This window comes from Asparagus officinalis, chromosome 3 (assembly GCF_001876935.1).
Source record: "Asparagus officinalis chromosome 3, Aspof.V1, whole genome shotgun sequence".
NCBI classification, from domain to species: domain Eukaryota; kingdom Viridiplantae; phylum Streptophyta; class Magnoliopsida; order Asparagales; family Asparagaceae; genus Asparagus; species Asparagus officinalis.
In genome coordinates this window covers 55,442,935-55,448,918 of record NC_033796.1, presented here as the reverse complement: position 1 = coordinate 55,448,918, position 5,984 = coordinate 55,442,935, and positions in this window count along the sequence as shown.

Sequence of the window (5,984 nt, the reverse complement as noted above, 5' to 3'; positions counted from 1 at the left end):
CACAGGAACCCAAAAATACCCTATTTCCATTTCTCCCATCTCAAAGTCACTCATCATCGTAAATGGTAAGAGCAAGTTGTCTGAAAGACAATCTAAACAAAAAATGAAGTAAAATCTTTATCGTCGGTCGCACTTCGTAAGTGAAGTAGTGATCACACAGCTTCCTCAAGTGATGATGGTCGTGCCTCTTCTAGCAACTGTGAATATCGTCAATCATCTGGGAGTGGAAGCACAGAGGAAGTATCAAAGACCCTTTTGGTCATCTAAAGGGGTGAACTACAAGGAAGAGACAATAAAAGAAGTTCTTCCAACCCTAGAAAGAAGTAAGTGTTAGGTTTTTTTAATTAAAGAAATTAACCCGAGTTTAATCAAATACATAATACGTAATTGAAATAGCTAATAACTAATTTTCATGTTATCTAAACTAAGTTTCATGTTAAGTTTAATCTAATATATGAGAATTAACCTGAGTTTCCATGTTAACTGAACTGAGTTTCATAATAACTAAATTGATTTCCATGTTAACTAAACTGAGGTTCATGTTAAGTTTAATACATGAGAATTAACCTGAGTTTCATGTTCATTAAACTAAGTTTAATCATATATATAAGAAGTAATCTGAGTTTCATGTTGACTAAACTTTCATGCTGTCTAAGCTGATGTTGATGTTACGTTTAATTAAATACATGTTAACTAAACAGAGTGTTATGCTAACTAAATTGAGTTTCATGTTAAATAACCTGAGTTTCATGTTAAGTGTACATTTGACTTTATTTTAAGGAAAAAGATTGGTGATCCTGCAGAAATTAGGCCAACTGCTAGTTTTGGTGCATATTGTGAATTTATAAAGCATCCTGCCCCTAAGATATGTTAGTGGCACAAGGATGCATATGGGGGAACCATATTTGAGCATTATACTCTTTGGTGCTTCTGCACTTGATTGTCCAATACTTGAGTTAGTGTCGAGTTATTATGATGTTGAAACTGAGAAAAAGAGAATTGCTAACATGGACTTAGATTGGGTTCATAACCATACTGATTTTCCAATTGACGAGAAAATTATTTATACCAATCGGGAACCCAAAAGCAGACTATGGAGGGAATATTTTGCTAAACTATTCAAAAATAAAAGGGGGAGACGGGACAAAAAAGAAGAGCACTAATGAGCATTCAAAGATATGTTAAAGATCTACTAGAAAGTCTTGTGGAATCAAAGAAAAAAAAGATACTCAAGACTTTGTTCTGCTGCAAATACTTTATCAATACTCAATGATTTGATGTCCCAGAAGCGTGTAAGGTTAGATTATTTATTCAAATATGTGGATAACATTAAAAGGGTGAACGAAGTTGCATGGAGAAATTCATATATATACAGAAAGATTTGGACCATGGCTTAACATATAATTCATTACACTTAACATTCTATCATTAGGCTTATTATTCAATACAATAGACTTAACAAACGAACCATTAGCCTTAACTTCCAACTCATTAGACTTAACATCATTGTTATGGTAATTTACCATCTAAAGATGAAGATACCAAAAGATTGTCTGCATAGGCTTAAAAAAGCCATGGTCCAAACCAGCTTAGAGGCCCAAAAACCCAGCCAAGGGCGAGTCTATCGGCCAGCCGAGAAGCCATGGTCCAAACCAGCTTAGAGGCCCAAAAACCCAGCCAAGGGCGAGTCTATCGGCCAGCCGAGCAGACAAGTCATTTTTTAACCAAGGGTCATTATTACCGACTCGAAGTGCGGGATCAATTAGTCCCTCGTAGTTAAGACGACTCCTTGAACAGACGTCTCAACCATAAACTCGACCCGAATCTTACTTGGCTATCGGGTCAGAAAATCATAATGACAACTCACGAACCGACTCGCCTCTACTAAGGAGATGAGATCCAGCTAAGCTCGCTTCAGACATCAATCTGCACTATAGTATTGATCAGTCCCATCAAGATCTCCGTTCTGACAAATCTCGTGCATAAGCCGCTTATTCTACTCATAAGTCATTTCCCATGGATCACCATGATGCTCCCCTAGGCTTGAATGACTTCCCCTCCAATTACCAGCTGCCATCTGGAGGGGGAATGACGACCAAACAGCTAGCCTATCCTCTGCCCTGCCTCATCTGTCAAATCCAGGATACTGAGAAGACATTTCTCTCCTGTACTCGAATGACTTCCCTTCCAATGGCCAGCCAATATCTAGAAGGAGAAGAATGACTCAGCAGCCTACCTGCTCACCCCTCAACCGCCTCCTGTGCATAGTCAAAGCCAAATGGTCAAACTCTCAGAGGCGATGAGCTATAAAAGGAGGGAAAGAAGGTAAAAGAGGAGGGATTTTTTCTGCTACTTTTTCACAAAAGCTTGGAATTTACCTTTGCTAAAAAGAACTAATAACTCTCAAAGAGTACCCTCTAAGGACCTCAATGGCCCAGGTACTCTCCCTCAAACCCCACTCAAGCTCACTAGCTGACTTGACCGTCAGAGGTACCATGGGGAAATAAGCCCCGCCCTCCTATGGGTTTTTTCTGTTTGTGCAGAAGGATCAGGAATTCTAGTCTAAGGATCGGGCATAAAGTCGGAAGAGGAGTCGACCTCATCTCTCATCCTATCCCTATTCGCCGCCAGTGCGAAGACCAGAACCACAACCCCCTCGACTGTGTGATATCAGACATCAACAATCATAAATATTAAACTTAACATCAAAAATTGTCAAACAAAAATCGTACTTAGTCGGTATTTCTTTAAAGTTTTATCTTTTTACGATGTTCAAATAGAAATTACAAATTTGTTTTGAAAAATAACTTACGGGTCTTGTGGATATTGCTGGTTGTTATGGAAAGTTGAATCCTCTATTTTTTGAAAAGCATTCATGTGAATCTCTTTACACTCCGTATAGCGACTATGCTCCACCATAGACGATAGATCATCTTCGTTCTCAATCGCAAATCTGAAGTTGCAATTTGTTTCACGTTTGTGTGCCAACGATAAAGAATCGTATGGAAGTTTTAACCTCTCTGACACATCAAATTTCAGTTCTATCATGAAGATTGAAGGGTTAATTTTTAAGAAAATTGTTTTATCACATGAGAAGATCGTGCAGATGATAGCCTTCTCAGCCATTAATAAATGGAAGATAGAAGGAGTAACAGAGAGAATTTTAGGGCAAGAGGAGTATTGATAGTTGAAGAGCAAAAACCCTAAACCATTAAATAAAAAGTTATTGCTCATAATAGAGAAAACTGGGGGAAATTTTCCTCCAATTCCACCATTAGATCGCCATTAGTATGATCTGACATTCGCAAATATTATGACCCTATGGGGGCGCAACGTCCTGGGAAAGGAGAAGGGCGGTTTAGGGTTTACATAGAAATATAGTAGCTTAATGCTATACGGCTGATGTGGAAGAGCCCGAATATATTAACTGGGGTTTTTTTTGGTCTGATCCACAATGGGAAAAGGTTAAAGGGCCTGGTCGCATGGATTTCTTCATATTGGGGCATTGACACAATTTTCCATTTTTCTTTCATCTACTTACAACTTTAATTGATGCATAATTAGGGCTATGCAAACGGTTGGTCGTTCGGTTTTTATCAAATATTAAACAACCAAACCGAACCACCTATTATTCAAAACCGAACCGAACTGTTGCAAGTCGGTTCGGTGCGGTTTGGTTCGGTTTGTTCGGTTATAATCAAGATGCATTCAAATATTATAGACAAATTTATTCATGTCTATTATACAACCTTTTCTTTTGCTGTATTCACAACTTATATAGGTACTAACATATAAAGATTTAAAAAACACTAATCTAATCAAGATAAAGCGATAAAGAAGGGAAAACATCACAGGAGCAGCAACAAATCATGTTATAAAGTAGAATTCTATTAGCACTTTGTACACCAGTAGCTTAGCATTGTGCCTGTCGCATGAAGGAAAAAGAGGTGACTGAGGTCATACTCCATTATACAATTATTAATTGCCAAACAAACCATAAAAGGAGATCCAACTTCTTTATTTATTTTGAGGGAAGTACGTGTGCATGTTGGACTTTTGGTTCATGAAAATGCAATTTTGCCTTTGTGAATAGTCCCACATCGGAAAATGAGAAAAAGTTCAAGAAGTTTATAATGGTTCACATCTTAATGGGTTTTGAGTTTGTGTTTTGGGCCTTGTATTGTTTGGGCTGCTACTCCACACGCGTGCGCGCGCACGCCACGACATGCACGCACGCGGTTTTTGCCTCTCCAGCTTTATTTTTTGCATGTTTTACACAAGTTTGTAACTGTTGTGGAAGTTATGGAAACGTATAACGGACGCGGGATCTCAGCATAACGTGCGCAGTCTATCAGCAACGGTTACGAGCTGAAGGAGCTATATAAGGAGCTGAAGCTCATTCGACGAGAGCTACCTTCATCCTCTCTAAATTTTCTGCTACTATTTACTTATTTTTTCGGGTAACCATCTTCATCTAAGCAGAAGCTTTGCTACTCACGCTCAAGTACAGAGGCCGGCCATTTTCGAGGGATTTTACCGCTAGAGGGAGAGGATCGACTGCGTCAGGACGATAGGAGGGTCCTTTATCTTCTAGGGCAGCGAATCACGACTGCACCCGTTCAGGCCTGGTTTTCTAACTTTTATTTTAGTTTTTATACTAATTTCATCTCTTTTTGTCAACAATCTAGAAGAAAAAGTAATTTCTTGCTGTTACTTTAAATCTGATTTTAATTGTTTTTAATTAGTAAATAATTATCTGTTAATTTTGTTTATAAAAAAAATTCAGATACTGTTCATTACTGTTCATTATTGTTCATCCGAGAGAAATTTTTTTCTTTTATTATTCATTCAAATAGTTTGTTTACTGTTAAAAAAGTCATTTATTATTAGTTTCTGTTAAAAAATTAATTTTTTACTGTTCACAAATTGTTTGTTTATTGTTCATAAAAAAATTATTATCTCTTGCTAGTTTACAAATCTGGTTTCATATCCTAAGTCATAATCCTCTAAGTTACTAGTTGAGTGGCATTGACAAATCATTTTCCATTCAGATATCAAATACCTAGACTAGTAAACTCAAAATTAGACTTATGGCTAACCCTAATCATTTCAAAATTGTCAAACCTGAAAAGTTCACCGGTGTTAATTATAAATGGTGGGCCAAGCAGGTGCGATACTGGCTTACCACCTTAGGCCTTCTATCTGCCATAGAAACACCTGAGTCTTCATCCAGTGGTTCTCAACCCTCTAATTCTCCTGTTAATGGTCCTCTACCTGAATCTGTTCCTTCCACTTCTGGTTCTGGTGCTAGCTCCTTTTCTAGCTCTATGAAATCAGAAGATATCAACTATCATTATTGTTATAGGATTCTTAGTGCACTTGCGGACAACCTCTATGACATTTATTATGAGTTCAAAATGTGCTAAAGACCTATGGAATGCTCTTGAAGCAGAATATGGCTATGATGATACCGGAATTCTGCGTTTCACCTCCTCCTTTAATAAGTTCATGATGGTTGATGACAAACCCATTAATGAACAAATTCATGAATTTCAATATTTCCTCCATTACCTCCAATCTAAAGGAAACACCTTTACTGATGATTATAAAATTTCATGTCTGATTGATAAACTCCCTCCATCCTGGTCTAGATTTGCTGGAGATCTTCGGCACAAGCAAGGAGATCTAACATTAACCGAAGCCCTCAAGGCTATTCGTATTGAAGACCAGCATAGAAAAAATTCTAAAACCAAGACCGAATCAAAAGCTAGAGTAAACTTGGTAGAGGATATGCCTAAATCTAGGTATTTCAAACCGAAAGGGAAGAAATTCAAGAAAAACCAGCAATCCTTCAACAAATCTTCTTCCAAATCCAATCCCAACTCTTCCAGCCATAAGTTTGATGGAAAGTTCGGCTATGTCTATGGTAGAACCAACCACATGGCTCTTAACTGTTTCTTTCGGAAGAAGGAACCGGCTAAACC